The sequence below is a fragment of the Pieris napi genome, chromosome 8, assembly GCF_905475465.1.
Source record: "Pieris napi chromosome 8, ilPieNapi1.2, whole genome shotgun sequence".
Lineage (NCBI taxonomy): Eukaryota > Metazoa > Arthropoda > Insecta > Lepidoptera > Pieridae > Pieris > Pieris napi.
This window is the reverse complement of record NC_062241.1, coordinates 12,037,645-12,055,182: the sequence shown is the minus strand read 5'-3', so window position 1 is coordinate 12,055,182 and position 17,538 is coordinate 12,037,645. Positions and strand designations below refer to the sequence as shown.

The 17,538-nt window shown below is 34.0% G+C and overlaps 2 long non-coding RNA genes across 2 annotated transcripts in view; both read right to left on the bottom strand.

The window, feature by feature from the left end:
- Positions 1-3,485: 3,485 nt before the first annotated feature.
- Positions 3,486-17,538, bottom strand: part of LOC125051680 — a 33,070-nt gene continuing 19,017 nt past the window's right edge. Inside the window, exons 7-9 of the long non-coding RNA XR_007117323.1 lie at positions 6,773-6,997; positions 4,456-4,621; positions 3,486-3,592 (exon numbers count right to left, since the gene is read on the bottom strand). This is a non-coding gene — a long non-coding RNA (uncharacterized LOC125051680). The remainder of the gene's footprint in view (positions 3,593-4,455; positions 4,622-6,772; positions 6,998-17,538) is intronic.
- LOC125051685 lies at positions 10,550-17,174 on the bottom strand. Its single transcript, XR_007117329.1, has 4 exons — positions 17,062-17,174; positions 13,257-13,469; positions 12,285-12,447; positions 10,550-10,629 (listed from the first exon to the last, which is right to left on the bottom strand). It is a non-coding gene; the product is annotated as an uncharacterized LOC125051685 (long non-coding RNA).

Here is a 17,538-nt window from a genome sequence, read left to right as displayed (position 1 = left end):
TTTAGTTAATAATTTTGATTTAATAAAAAATTTAAATTTCTTAAGGGGAAGTTTACGAACATCCATAGGAAGTTTATTGTAAAAGCGTATACATTGACCCATGAACGAGTTGCTTATTCTATGAAGGCGAGTAGCATGAACTGTTAAATTATTTTTGTTCCTAGTATTTCGGGAGTGAAGATCAGACAATTTGACAAAATCCGGTTCGTTTTTGTAAACATAAAGTAAATTTTCAAAAATATATTGTGAAGTTACAGTCAGAATGTTTATCTCTTTGAATTTCTCTCGGAGAGAAACTCTAGGACCTAAGTTATATATAGCGCGGACAGCCCTTTTTTGTAATAATAAGATTGTATTAATATCCGCACAGTTTCCCCAAAGGAGAATGCCGTACGTCATCAAGCTATGAAAATAACTGAAATAAACAATTCTGGCAGTATCCACATCAGTAATTTGTCTAATTTTCCTTACAGCATAAGCAGCTGAACTGAGCCTTCCAGACAATTTGTTAATGTGTGGGCCCCACTGTAGTTTGGCGTCAACAGTAATGCCAAGAAAAACAGTTGACTCAACAGGGTCCAACTCTACTCCATTCAGTTGTACATTGGTGCTTAACTGCCTCACATTAGGCGTAGAAAATTTTATTAATTTAGTTTTACTTGAGTTCAAAAGCAGATTATTAACATTAAACCAATGGACAACCTTAGATAGTGCCAAATTAACTTGGTCAAAATTTTCAAGTTGACGCTTAACTTTAAAAACAAGCGAAGTGTCATCCGCAAATAATAGGATTTTGTGATCATCCCTTACGCAAAAAGGTAAATCATTGATAAAGATAAGGAATAAGAAAGGACCTAGAATTGAACCCTGCGGAACACCCATAGTTACCACAGATCCTTTTGATTTTTTGCCATTAATATCTACACTTTGTATTCTATTGTCTAAATATGAACTGAGAAGTCTAAGAGCCTTATTTCTAATGCCATAGTGGTGTAGTTTCTTGATAAGTGTGTCATGGCAAACACAGTCAAAAGCTTTGGACAAGTCACAGAATATGCCTAAAGCATCCTGTGAATTCTCCCAAGCCTCGAATACATTTTTGAGTAGTTCCACACCTGCATCAGCAGTAGACCGACCCTTAGTAAATCCAAATTGTTTGGAGTGAAAAAGATTCTGTCTGTTAAAATGCTTTAGCATTTGCTTTAAAATTATTTTCTCAAAAATTTTGCTCAGTGTAGGCAAAATTGAGATAGGGCGAAAATTCGTAGGATCGGTTGTACTACCAGATTTGAAGAGTGGAATCACCTTGCTTAACTTCATTAAGTCCGGAAACACACCAGATGCGACACAAGAGTTGAACACAATTGCCAGAAATGGGGAAATACATTCAATTATTGAGGATATTATTTGAACTGACAACCCCCAAAGATCGGTGGACTTTTTTACTTTCAAATCTTTAAATGCATCTAGAATGTCCTTAGCACTAACAACTGTAAATTCAAAACTTGTCCCACATTCTGCGACACAGTCTTTAAGTATGTTGTATGCGGAGCCGGAAGACGACAACAAAGTTTGAGTTGTTAATACAGGAATATTAGTGAAAAAAGATTCAAACTCGGTTGCCACCTCCAAATCCGCCCTAACATCTATATCATTAATTTTAAGATGAAAATCATTATTCTTAACTGTGGTTCTTCCTATTTCAGAATTAATAATATTCCAAGTAGTTTTAATTTTGTTTGCAGAAGATCGTATTTTGTTTTTAATGTGTAAAGACTTTGCGGCAGCGCAGGCTCTCTTAAAAGTCTTAGAGTAATTTTTAACATACTCCCTAAACCTTTCACTATGATCATGGTTCCTTTCATTATATAATTCAAATAATCTTATTCTGCTTTTAAAAATACCTGGTGTTGCCCAGTCACTAAACAAAACTCGATCACTAACAGAAACTGATCTAGATGTAAAAACTTTCTTAAACTGAGAATTAATCATGTTAAATAATGAAGAGTAAGCTTGGTCAGGGTTATGGTGATAAGGCAAACCAGGCAGTTTTTCATTTAAATTATTTTTAAAAAGTTCTAAACGATAACTGGTTACTGGAACAAAATTAACATTTTTTCAATTTGCTTTAACAATGTCTTTAGTAAATGAAACCAACTGGCCACAGTGATCTGAATCTAACAGATTAATAATTGAATAGAAAGTTGGCTTCACATTTGTAAAAACATTGTCAATACAAGTGGCACTGGTGGCAGTTATTCTAGTTGGCTCAAGGAAAATATTATATAAATTATATGATTTCAATAAGATTAAAAATCTATTAACAATACTAGATTTATCTAATAAGTTAATATTAAAGTCTCCACAGACGGCAACTGTTTTATTAGTATTAGATATTTTTATTAATACATCTTCTAGGATTTTTTCAAAAGTATCGTATAAAGTACTATGGGGCCTGTATACACTCAATACAATGAACTGCTCAAGCTCAATACATGCTATCTCAGCAACTCGCTCAACAGACAGGCTCACTATGTCGGTACGTTCTTTAAATTTAAGATTATTCCGAGCAATAATTAAAGAGCCTCCACGTATTAAATTAACTCTGCTGAACGAGCTGGCTACCAGATGATTGTTGAAGCTAAACATGAACTGGTGGTCCTTTAACCAATGTTCAGTAATACATAAGATATCAATATTATTACAGTTCATGAACAACTCCAACTCCAATTCTTTACCCATCAAACCCTGAATATTCTGATGTACTAAATTTAAAATATGCTTATTATTGATTTTATTATTGACATTTAAGGAGTTTGATGGATCTCCTAATAAACAACTATGACTAGAACTATTGCCAGAGATCACCTCTTTTGTCTTAAAATCTAATTTAAATAATTACTTGGAACAAATTCCAAGGTATTGAGTACCGATACTGAGTAGTTAACTTTTTTGCCTAATGGTTAGATATTTTACCATTGGATGCTCTTACCACGGATCAAAAAACGCATTTTGCTGATATTTAACTAATAGTAACGATTTTTTACCAATAGTTGAGTTAACTACGGATCAAAAAACCGCCCCTAGAGAGAGGGTAAAATGATGATATGTTAGGAATTTAATTGTCATTTAAATATTAAGTGTCGAAAATTCATACAAATTATAAATTTAATTATTTTAATTTATTTCTTCGATGATAACCCCGTGGCATTTTAATTTACAATTCGTCTTTTGAGATTTTAATAAATTATTTAGCATAAATTTTAATAATAAAAATACAATTTCTTTAAGGTCATCCTTCTCACTCTCTCTTAATCGCTCTCTCCCTTTTCTTCGACAAAAACGCTGAACATCTACGTGACGTTTTTAAAAAAAATTACCCACATTTTGCCTAAAGAAGTTTCTCTTCAAAAAATAAAGGTGTGACTAAGTGGGGTAAATGAAGTTAAAGTGAATGGAAAAGAAAAACAGCACTTTTGTATATTTATTTATTCTAAAAATTTGTATTAGTGGATACCATGTGGCATATTCTCGTGATTTTCCGATGTTTTATATACTACGGCAAAGTTGAAACAAAACATAATGTCGAGTACTGAAACATAAAAACACATTTCATCAGTGTCATATCAAAATATTTATCAAATTAATTCATTATGAATCAATTAAAAAAAACGAAAAATAAATAATTTTTATTCTAATCTTTCTCTATTTATTACAGCGTACACATAATTAAACAGAAAAAGAATACAATACTTTAGTTAAAAGTGCGCAATTGGACTGATTTAGTTTTTATTAATAAAGTAAATCTAATATATAAAATTCTCTTGTCACAATGTTCGTTCCCATACTCCACTGGAACGGCTCGACCGATTCTTATGAAATTTTGTATGCATATTCAGTAAGTCTGAGTATTGGAAAAAAACTATTTTTCAATATCCTCCACAAAATTTTAATTTTTAAACAAATTTTTTTTGTTTTTATTTTTTTTGATACATACAAAAATACATACCCTTTATTGTCACCCCTCTACGATCAACCCCTTTTTTATTATAGTAGATAGTAACTTTTATTAAACTAAAAAAATGTTTCCTAGAAATAATATACATGGCAAAACGACGTTTGCCGGGTCAGCTAGTATATCTATAATAACCTTTTTGGTATTGAAAATCTTTTCAGTAGTAATAGAGCATTTGTAGAATACAAAGGTGAAGGCTGACTCTATTTGATTTTTAAAGACTTGTGGAGTAAGGTTGGTGTTCCTCCAGTCTAAAGAGAGACCAGAATAACCACTGACTGACCCGAAAGCCCCAATATTTAAGATCGAGAATCTGCATAATATATCGCTTCGTTAGCGCTTTTCAGGATATGAATCATCGTAGTGATGGCACAGATTGTAGATCGCTACACTTTTCAGTATTTCTAGTAGTTTAGAAATATTTATCAGGTTTTACTTACATACAAAGATAATGTTCAGAACGTAAAATGCTGAGTTCAAATAATAGCCCAGTTGAAAAAGTTCATCGTTTGCAACACGTGCGAATTGGCATGCATACAACACCGTACGGGAAATGATAAAAGCTGGTGTCGCAATCAAGTAGATTTTGATCAAAATTCGCTTTTTCTGGAAATATATAAAAACTGTTTTTAAATGCACTTAGTTATCCCGGAACTTTTTATAAGATTGGTAATGTAATTGTGAATAAAATTGGTATAGTTACCAAGCAAAGGTTGTACGGCATATCAAGTAAGTCAATGTATTTTTATGGTCACTAAAAGATTAACTAGCGAATTACGTGATAACTTAAGAGAGGAAGTCCCTTAAGTAGGGCTTAACATAGATCTCACAAGTTTTAACGGTAAAAGAACTGCATTGCGAGAGTTATGTAACCTAACATAAGTTATGTTACATATACATATATATATATATATATATATATATATATATATATTTATATATATATAAATATATTAAATTAGAAGTTAAATGTTAGCCATCGTCACACACATGGCGCCCACACACACAAAATCACACGCACAAATTGGAGCCTCATCAGTTGTAACACAATATTCTTGTTTCCGATAATGTCCAAAAACGACTGCACTTGTATTGAAGTGTCACTTTAGACCAGGGTCGATAATTTTTGAAACCTACAAAAATAATAGTAGGATGAAACCCTATGAGTTTTGCCGGAAATCGAGATAAACCATTTTTTACCCTTAAAACTCCCCCCCTAACCCTTCCCGATATCAGATCGCCTACCCTGGTCTACTTAGGTTTATTACCCCTAGGTGAGCCAAATCAGTTTTTGTTAGCGACGCAACCCCACTACTCTTACTGGCCGGGATACTTCCACTAGACCTCCGTATTCAAGAAGCCGCTGCCTTATATGAGATAAGAAGGGGGGTCAGCACGGAAATACTGGAGAGCGAAGAATTAGAGAGGAGAGTGAAATACGTAGATCTCCCACACCCGACGAAACAAACAAATCTGGACTACAAGATGCTCACCAATCCGGAAGAAATCGAAGGACACGGCGGCACACAAATCTATACGGACGGCAGCAAAACAAGTATAGGAGTGGGTGCCGCTTGGACGGAATGGAAAGATGGAATGGAAATAAATAGCAAGATGATTAAGATGGCGCCCCACTGCACAGTTTTTCAAGCTGAATTGACGGCACTACGAAACGCGACTAGCCACATAAATAAAAATAAGCGTGACGTTAAAATATACAGTGATTCTAGGTCAGCATTAGATGCTATTGTGAGTGGACGATCTCTCGATCCCCAGGTACCCGAGATCCGCCGGAGCCTGGAAGAGTGCCGCAAAAGAGGAACTCATATAAGCCTCTTCTGGGTAAAGGCGCACGTTGGTACGCCAGGGAACGAGAGGGCGGACACGTTAGCAAGAGAAGCGGCGGAAAGACTAAGGTCAAAACCTGAATACGCCGCATACCCCCTGTCATATGTAAAACATCGATGGAATGAACGCTACCTGGGGGGTGAAACAGATGGAACTACAAAATTATTCATCGCAAATGTAAGAACTGCGTACAAATTAATAAAAGAGAAGCGTTTCACACCCCAGATGGCGCAAATTCTTACAGGGCACGGAGCCTTTGCACATTACCTTCATAGGTTTAAAATTAGGACAAGCCCAACGTGTGCCTGCAGCAATGAAGAACAAACAGTAGAACATGTGCTCATACATTGCCCTATTTTCGCATCGTCCAGGCACGACCTGGAGCAACAAATGCAGATGACTGTAGACCGTAACGGCCTACAGGACATGTTAATAAAGCACAGATCGTGCCTGGAACGGTTCTGCGATAAAATTGTTGAATATATAAAGACGGCAAACAAAACCCCAAGAACGGGTCTCGCGAGGAACTGCGTCCCGGCTCGCCCATGAATATTGTAAGCCCATAATATTTTTATTACAGATGTAGCCGGGGTGTCTTTCGCGAGACGTGTGATGTGAAAAAGTCCCTGGACACTTTGGCAGGGGAGTAGAAAAGTGATATATTAAAAAAAAAAAAAAACCCCACTACTCTTAATGATGTTAGTTATAAGCTCATGTTTTAAACAGTTAAAGTCAGTTGTTATTTTAACACAAAGTATTTTATTTGAAAACATCGTTTTTGTTTTTTTATGGCATTAATAATTGACGTAACATCGGAAAATAATTGCACAATTTCCTTCGACGAACAATTAACATCCTAGTGGACAATATCTAGCTATATTTCCACTACGGTATAATAATTATACTCACCCTACATAATCCAATAAGCAAAATCACATTAAAAACAAGATATATCACTGTTAGGCCTATAAGAATACCTTCGACAGCGTAAATGCAATTAATTTTACTTATAAATTTTTCTAAACGTGATTGATCAGAATTTTTCTGGCTTAGGCTATAATATGCTAGTTGTTGTAACTTCGAATACTTATAAATGTCTGCGCCACTTTTAGCTATTATCATAATATTGATGGCCTGAAAATAAGAAATCAATAAACCATAAAGTCGTACTAAACATTTAAATAAAACTTTATATGGACTAAAGAGCTAAAGATAATGATAATAATAATAATTTATTACTAGAATATAGTACAAAAATGTGTAAGGTGGTACAATCGTAAGTTCGCAAATTCTGCTACACACAACAGCGCAAAATTGTCTTTAAACTAATTTTACATTTTCTATAGAACGGGGGCAGGATGTTCAGTAACACCGCTGACAATGGACACTCAAGGCCAGAGAGCTCGCGAGTGCGTTGCCGGACTTTTAAGAATTGGTACGTTCTATTCTTGAAAGACCCTAAGTAGAATCGATTCGGAAACACTTCAGTGGGTAATGATGACGTTATACCCTGATGCGATATTGGAGAGTTATTCCGACAGCTACATATATATAAATTAACAGCTGAACATAGCCACTGGTGGCTTATGGCCAGTGAGATAGACTGGTGAAGGATCCTCTTTTTAGGTCGCAGGCTCTTCCACCGAAAGAGAAGTGGGAAATTGTAATAATCACAAGCAAATTAAATATACAAAGCATTGTTGGCCTAGTGGCTTCAGCATGCGACTCTCATACCTGAGGTCGTAGGTTCGATCCCCGACTGTGCACCAATGGACTTTCTTTCTATGTACGCATTTAACATTTGCTCGAAAGGTGAAGGAAAACATCGTGCGGAAACCGGCTTGCCTTAGACCTAAAAAGCCGACGGCGTGTGACCGGCACTGGAGGCTATTAGATTTAAAAAAGATCATGAAACAGATTCAGAAATCTGAGGCCAAGACCTAAAGAGGTTGTCGTGCCACTGATTTTTTTAATTTTTTTTAATTACGTGTACACAACCTAAAAAATTTATCACGCACAATCAACACACCTTAATTCGGTATACATATTCATGAAAAGGGCGTAAAAATTCTTTGCTTTAGCTGTCAATACGCACATCTTAAGGCCTCTGAAAAGAGTCAATTTTTTTTTACAAAACCATTCTTATTGGCATTTCGTCCCATACTAAAAAAAGTTTGATTATTGTTATTTTTAAAACTATACCGCATTTGTACTGTACATCTATTAAATCATCAATCCCGCTCCCTTAGATTTTGATATGAATGAATTGCATATTACGAGAAACTATTGTTAAGTTACATATATATATTGTAGTTAATAATTAAAAGCGTAAACTAAATGTGAACAATCTTCGTACACTTGAAGCCAATATTAGCCCTTTAGTTCTACAAATACAAATTTTATTAAAACATTTCTAAAACTTACTTGTTCAGGTTTGAAGGATACAAAATTTGTCAGATCAGTATGACTGCTAGCGTAATAATAGCTTAAATAGAACATATTATTTTATAATTTTTCCTTATATTACCCAAATTTTTAAGGAAAATTTTGTTTTATTTTTTGTTATCTCAAATACAAAAGGGAAAAGAGATATCAGACCACTAATTTGTAGAGCATATTCGGTTAATTACATGTAATTATAGACAGCAAAAGGTTTTTCTGTTAACTGATATTAATTACTTATTTATAATACTTTAGTTGAAATTTGGCCATACTAAAGCTGTATATAAATAAATAAACACACAACGAAATGAGACGCTCTTTTACTTTAATTTTAACTTAACTTTTATTGTCACCTCTTTAAATTTAACATACCTAATAAAAACCATTGACACCATAAATCTTCATGATGATCTTCTGAAAAGCTATCATCATCAATATCGTTTATTTTAGTACCATCACATATGCTTAATCTACATTACTACTACATACTACTTCATTTGATCGTTGAATTCATTTTGGCCTCTAGTATACTTACCTATTGTAGTTGACTCCCCTGGCACTTGGTTTTAAGGAGACCCTTATATTGTGGATGTTGTGTACTTCATCTGACCTAAAGGAAGGATCCTCGTCCCCTCTTACTACCGATTATAGCCATTGTGGCTGACCAGGTCGAGAAGTCATAGCAGTATACGCTGATGAAACGGCTACATGGTATGTGTGAAATAAAAAAAACTCGATTTTTAAAAGTTTACAAATACAAATAATACAAATATATTCGTGGAGACATCAGAATCTAAGTGAAACGATTTATGAGCGATAGGTAGCCTGTACATCATCCAATAGCATCACATTGTAGTAACTCTTGATCACCAGAATGAAATAAATGCTGCAAACTAGAAAATAAATTCATCATCATTAAAATACTCCTGCATTGAAGTGGATAAAAATATTATTATATATTATATACTACCCTTTCATCTAGATTTTAATATTCAATTTAAAATAATGTAAGAACATAGAACGAATTTCACGGTTTCCAAAAATCGGCGCAGAAGGCTGATCACCTACTTGGGGCTGTTCAAGTATTACGTAAGCAGATTTACTGCAATTTATACCCAGTTCTCATGTCAGCAAAAAAGTAAGCAAAGCTCACAAAAATAATAGTATTTCAACGTATTAATTTATTGTAGGAATCCTCGAAAGTGTATTTCGATTTCAAACATAGACAATGTGTATATGTGTAAAAATTACAGTTGACGTAATCACCAAATAAGAAAATCAAACACCTTGACTTCAAAGAAAGCTGTTTAAACAGATCCACAAAACTGGGTTTAAAATTCATACAGCGTCGGGTCATACTTGCCTGACAAATGCCGTCAACTTTTTGGTTCTAAAACATGGATCCTTTAAGATGAATGATTAAACGGGAGTTTATTATATTTATATAACTTCAAAAATCTGTTGCGATACAACCTTTTTTAGGCCTGGACTTCAGTATTTTGTTGTTTCGCGGTCATTCGTTTTATCAAATAAGCTAGTAGCTTTCTATGCACACGCCGTCTTTATGGGTTTAATGTATAGATTTTTTCATTTCCTCACGATGTTATCCTTCACTGTATCAGCGATTTTAAAGGCGTTAATAGATAAAAAAGTTCAATAGGACACAGCCGGGGATCGAACCGACAATCTCAGAGATGACAGTCGCACGCTTCAAGTTTTTTTTTTCATTTCTAAATTGTTCCAAAGTTTGTTACCATATCTACGTTTTTGCTCTTTGTGATGCCCAGGCGTCGAGATGTCTGGATTTTCGATCAATGACCCCAAAACTATGCCGACATAGGGATATATGTACCCATTGATCTGAAGCCTAATTAATAAAAGATTCTAAAATAAATCGTTCGTATCTTTACATGTCTTATTTTTATTATAGAGTGTTTTTTAATGCATTTTTTGCCGCCCACGACCATTATGTGGAACCAACTGCCCACTGAATTATTTCCGAACTATATTCGACTTAGGGACCTTCTAGAAAAGAACGTACCAATTCTTAAAAGGACGGAAAAGCACACGCGTGTCCTCTGGCACTGAGAGTGTCGATGGGCGGTATCACTTAACATCCGATGAACCGTTGACTTTTGGCCTTGACCATTTTTTTATAAAAACAGTAAGGTGTCAATGAGGAAATACTGAATTGAAATGAAAAACAGCACTTTTGTATATTTATTTATGCAAAAAATGTCTATTAGCTCCATGTCGCATATTCTCTTCTTTTTCCCAGGTATTATATACCATGGAAATGATGAAAAAAAGCATAATGTCGAATACTGAAACATAATAAACATTTCATCAGTTTTATTAGACCAGTGCCGATAATTTTTGAAACCTAAAAAAATAATAGTAGAATGAAACCTATTGGAAAAGGAGGAGAATATTATAAAAATTAAAGGAAAAATATTTTACGGGCGATCTGAGGTCGGGAAGGGGCAGGGGGGAGAGTTTTAAGGGTAAAAAACGGTTTATCTCGATTTCCGGCAAAACTAAAAGTCCTATCGAAGAAAGTTAAATGGCAAAGTTGTAGGTAATAAAAACATCTAAAACTTTTGTATTCACACATTTTTCACATAACCTCAAAATTTATGTGAAAAATTCAAAAAACCAAGTTTATTTTACAATTTTTCTTTTACAAAAATTTTTTTTTTACGAAATTTGGTGAAAACTTACCTTTCTATGTCCCAAATACGCTGTTATTTATTTGATTTGAAATAATAATTTTATCACCTTATTTTGAATTAATATCGAAAAAGCACCCTAATTTTCAATCGAAAATTCACCCGTCAAAATATCAGCTTTTTTCAAAAAGTTGGTATGCTTTCAGTTCGTTGAAATCTCTACTTTCCTATGGTAAAAAAATATATATATATTACCATAGTAAATCTTCTCAGAAAATGCAAAAAATTGTATGCAGTAACGCCCATACCCGTCATCCCCTTCCCTATGAATCTTCTTTAAATTTTAATAAGATGCCTATTTATTACTATTTTAAGATAACTTATATATACCTGAGTGACCTAAAACAAAATATTAGCCTTTAGATGGGCTAAAATTTTCGTATTTCATAGAGAAGTAAGGAAGGGGATGACGGGTCTGGTTGTTACTGCATACGATTTTTTGCATTTTCTGAAAAGATGTACTATGGTAATACATATATATATTTTTTTTTACCATACGAAAGTAGAGATTTCAACAAACTGAAAGCACACCAACTTTTTGAAAAAAGCTGATATTTTGACGGGTGAATTTTCGATTGAAAATTAGGGTGTTTTTTTTAAATTAATTCAAAATAAGGTGAAAAAATAAATATTTTTAATCAAATAAATTACAGCGTATTTGGGACATAGAAAGGTAAGTTTTCACCAAATTTCGTTTAAAAAAATAAATTTTTGTAAAAGATAAAAATAAAAAACCAAAAACTAGTTTTTTTTAATTTTTCACATAAATTTTGAGGTTATGTGAAAAATGTGTGAATACAAAAGTTATAGATCTTTTTATTACCTACAATTTTGCCATTTAACTTTCTTCGATAGGTCTTTTAGTTTTGCCGGAAATCGAGATAAACTGTTTTTTATCCTAAAAACTAACCCCCCTTCCCCTTCCCGACCTCAGATCGCCCGTAAATTATTTTTCCTTTAATTTTTATAATATTCTCCTCCTTTTCCAATAGGTTTCATTCTACTATTATTTTTTTAGGTTTAGTTTTAATTAATAAATTAAATATATCTATAATAAAATACTACGTCAAGTGATATTGAAAATCTTAATATAGAACATTACTACTGAGTAGATTTACCGTTTACGTTATAGAATGGCTTTGTTAGCGCTTTTCAGGATTTGAAGTTATCGTAGTAATGGCACAGATTGTAGATCGCTACACTTTTTAGTATTTGTAGTAGTTAAGAAATATTCATCAGGTTTTACTTACATACAGAGATAATGTTTAGAACGTAGAATGCTGAGTTCATATTCATGGCTTGGAATACTACATTGGTTTTAACAAGTACGAATTCGCATGCATACAACACCGTACGGGAAATTATAAAAGCTGGTGCCGCAATCAAATAGCTTTTGATCAACATTCGTTTTTTCTGGAAATATATAAAAACAATTTTTAAATACACAAAATTATCCCGGAACTTTTTAAAAATTGGTAAAAGACAGGCCATTTTCGACCCACTAACTTCATTGTGAATAAAATTAGAAGCCTGAATTTTTAGTTACCAAGCAGAGGTTGTATCGTGAATACTCAATACATATATATATCAAGTAAGTCACAGTATTTAATTAATACAGAAGAATTTCAATATCGATATAGTCACTAAAAGATGTTAGCACTAGCGAATTACGTGATAACTTAAGAGAGAAGATCCCTAAAGTAGGGATTGAATAAATTCACCAACGTGGTATTGGCTTAACATAGATCTCCAAACTTCTTACGGTAAAACTGCGTAGCGAGACTTATGTTACCTAACATTAGTTAATTTACATATATAATATATATTAAAAGTTAGATGTTAGTCATCGTCGCACACATGGCGCCAAAAAACCAACCAACCAAAACTCATCAATTGTATTACAATATTCATGTTTTCGATTTCGTCCGATTATTATTGTTATGTCGTGTAATAAGATGATTTCACTTGTATTGAAGGGTCACTATGATTTATTACCCTTAAATGAGCCAAATTAGTTTATGTTGGCTTCGCAACCCCACTACCCTTGAAACAGTAAACGTCAGTAGTCACCTTCAAATGAAGTGTTTTATTTGAAAATAACCATACCAAAACCATACTAAAAATAATGAATTGACGTAACATCGGAAAATAATTGCACAATTTTCTTCGACAAAGAGTTCGCGTCCTAGCGGACAATATATAGGTATAATAATTATACTCACCATAAATAATCCAATTAGCAAAATCCCACTAAAAACAAGAAATGCGACTGTTAAGCCTATAAGAACACCTTTGACAGCGTAAATGCAATTCAATTTACTTTTCCATTTTGCTAAATTAACTAAATTAAAAAAATATGGATCGTCTAGGCTATTTAGGAACTGCAAATGATTAATATCTCCGACATTTTTAGATATAAACATAATATTGATGGCCTGAAAATAAGAAATCATTAAACCACATAGTTTTACTAAACATTGAAATAAAACATTTCGACTCCTACAGCTTAAAAGAGTAAGACTTTTAAAGAACCGGGGGCAAACCGGAAGGAGGCTGACCTGATGTTAAGTGATACTGTCGCCCATGGACACTCTCAATGCCAGAGATTCTTATGATTTTTTTATGAATATTCTTACTATCTTTCAAACCCCTAAGTGATAAGGAATAAATTATTTTTATTTTTTAGACAATTTTTTTGTTTTTATGTTTTTATTATACAACATACAAAAATACATACAACCCTTAATTTTCACTGCTCTACGATCAACCTCTATTTTTTATTATAGTTGATAGTTATTATATTGAACTAATGTTTCCTAGAAATAATATACATGGCAAAACAACGTTTGCCGGTTCAGCCAGTAGTTCCATATACATATTTTAAAATAATCTTATTAAGTTTGTATTTCTATTATTTTTTACCTATCTATATGTCACCGTAAAATTGTAAACCGTTAGATTGTAATAGATTACTTTGATGAATGTAAATTGATGTCGTGTTGAAAGTAACTCACAGCTTTAGATTTGGTAATATTTATAAATTGTTGGGAAGTTAAGTTTGACGGTTTCACTTCGATAGATTACAATCTACTGAATAATACGTTAAGTTGTAAGCAGTGCGTTGAGGTTCACAATCTTTCGACAGTTCACAATCTCGCGAGATAGATTACAGTGGCTTTGTAGACATTGGCCCTTTACATAGAAATCCATCACAAGAAGCTACTCAAGTTCGCGAAGCGTTTAAAAACTATTTTGTCAGTTCAGAAGGGCAAGTTCCATGGCAAATTCAAGCTATTAGACAAAGTAGAACTCGGTATAATTAAATAAAAGCACTTTACTTACGAGGTTGTTTCATTTTTTCTCCTATCTCTTCCCAAATAGCTGCTCTCATAACTTGATCTTTATATTCTTTACATTTTGGATTATAAATCACTTTAAATTGTCTTACGTATTCAATTAGTTGCTCTTCGTCCATTTCTGACGCGTAATAACACAACACTGGCGCGTGGCGCGTGCACACTAGTCTGATGCGGTATGACGTCTCACGGCACCGCCCCCCGCACCTCACCCTTTCTGACGCGGACCGGGATCGCCTGTGACACGACACATCAGAAGCCGTCATAACACACCACATTGAATAAATGTGAACGCTTCCATATTAAATGTATGAAACTGATACCGTTCTGATACCGTTATGAACTTGAGTAGCTTCTTGTGATGGATTTCTATGTAAAGGGCCAATGTCTACAAAGCCACTGTTGTGAACCTGAATTTCGTCCGTCAATATTTCTTCAGTTTCTTGTGTATTTTGAGTTAAAAGGTTATGGAGGCAGCAAGCAGCAAGTACAATCTTGTCCGCCATGTTCGGCTGTACTTGTAAAGGTCCTTGAAACACTCTAAATCTCGCTCGCAATATACCGAATGCATTTTCTACAGTGCGGCGAGCACGCGATAAACGATAATTAAAAATTTTGTTTGCATCATTGTTAACTAATTTTACTTTACTGTATGGTTTTAATAAATAGGTTTTTAATGGAAATGCCGCATCTGCCACAATAGTGTAAGGTAAAGGTTCAGTATTTTGGCTTAATGGTTTATTCGGTGGCACATTTAACTGACAATTTTCAAACATTTTCCCCATTAATGACTCTTGGTATATACCACCATCACTATTTCTCCCATATGCCCCTACATCTACTATAATAAATCTGTAATGGGCGTCAACAAGTCCTAGCAACACAATCGAATGCTCATTTTTGTAATTAAAATAAGTTGAGCCGGCATTTATTGGACATATTAAATTAATGTGCTTTCCGTCCAGTGATCCGAGACAATTTGGGAAATGCCATATCTTTTCAAAACCTTTTTCAATCTCTCTCCATGTTTGTTCAGTAGGTTTGGGCATTACAATAGGTGCCAAATTCTTCCATATTGCAGTACATACTTCTTCGACTATGATTTTAACTGTAGAAAAACCCATGCGATAACTGAACGCCAACGACCAACGAATTAAAATAAAATATGTTTTTTTTTGTTTCAGCGGATAAATGTAAAGATGAGTGGACAAAATTAAGAAATGCCTATGTAAACGCCATGAAACGTCGTAAAAATAAAAAAAGTGGTCAGGCCGCTAAATCAATAATTCCATGGAAGTATGAAGAGCAGATGAATTTTTTACAGACGTATATAGAATCTCGGGCTACAGTAACTAATCTTGAGTCACCGCCAAATTCAGTAAGATCTGATATTAATTTAGAAGAATCTGAATCCGATACCATTCAATCTCAATTAGATAACCACTCACCAACACCACAATCCAGTTCTTCAAATTATAGCAGACCTGTACGCAATAAAACCAACTTACATGAATTATACGATTTGATGAAATCATCGCATGATTTGCGACTTCAAAAACAACAAAACAAGCTCCAGGATAAAGACATGGATGAAACTGACTTATTCTTTCTCAGCATGAGCAAAGCCCTAAAAAAACTTCCTAAACTCGAACAGATCCAAAATAAAATTAGATTTGCACACGGCAATATCACAAGCCGAAATACGCATCCTCGAAGCACAAGACCAAATCCGCAGAATGCCAATCAATGTGACTCGCCAGATTATTTCTCAGCCGCAACAACAGAGACTGCAATCACCCGTTCACACATCCACATCCATGCTGTCATTCCCCAGTACATCAACCTTCGCCTACACACCGACATTCACAGCACCAATGGAAGCATCGACATTGGATTCGGAACAACAGGATTCTCGTCTCTCGGCATATTATTCAGACATACAATTTTCTGAGGAAGATAATTGATTTATATGAAAAATAAAAATCTTACCTTAAACATACTGCAAGTCTTTCTTTTGTTCCAATAGGTTTACGAAATTTTGTCCGTATTTTTTTGATGTCTTCTTCAATCAAACGATGAATTTCCTCAAACTGTGCCTTAAACATTCTAAAATACTGATGAAATTTTTCTGCATCACTCTCAAGCTCTTTAACGAGACAATGAAACTCGCCTCTGCTCTCTCTTTTTCTATTTACGGGATGTATCCAATATCTTCTTCTTTTTCTTTGTTTAGTTAGAAGCGTTGCCAACGCCAATAATTCCAACTCTTCTTCAAAATCTGAATCTGAATCGGATGATTCTTGAAAAAACATTGCAAATGTGTGAACTCTCTGGGAGTCAAGACGGAGCTGATACAAAAAACCGTCATAATGCATCATAACACGTCATATCAATGTGAACAGTAGCCATCACGACAGAGAGCATCACAACACAACACGTCAGATAAATGTAAATGCGGCTTAACGGTGTTTACAATTTTACGGTGACATATAATATATAGGTTTAAATTTTTGATTATATTTGTATTGAACGAAAGTGATAAGACTGTCATAATAACAATGGTAACATTTCTTTTACAACTTCCATAGAGAATCTTGTTTCGTTTCGTTTTCCTATAGAGATTTTTTTTTAGAGGTTTTTTCAAATTTAGAGGTTTTACAAAATGACTTACGATTTGAAAAGACGCAATAAATATGTTCTTTGCTTCAGCTGTCAATAATATGTCCATCTTTAGGCGTCTGAAAAGATTCAAAACTTTTTTTAACAAAATCATTCTTATTGGCATTTGGTCCTACACTAAATCAATAAAGCTTAGTAATTGTTATTTTTAAAACTATACTCGTAATTTGTAGGTATTGTGCATCTATTAAAATCCTATTCTCTTAAATTTTGATAAGAATGGATTGCACATGGTTTACACATTTATTATATTTTAATAAGCAATGTTGCAGTGTTGGCTTAATGGCGTGCGACTCTCATCCCAGAGGTCGTAGGTTCTATCACCGTGCACCAATAGTATAGGTATGTTATCTAAAGCTGGCAGCTTCAATACATTTACACTTTGTGCTTGTGTAGTGCCTGTGAATAAACGCGAGGCGTGACTTCACTCTGAATATGCATCATGAAAAGACTGTCCGTCTCTTTCGCG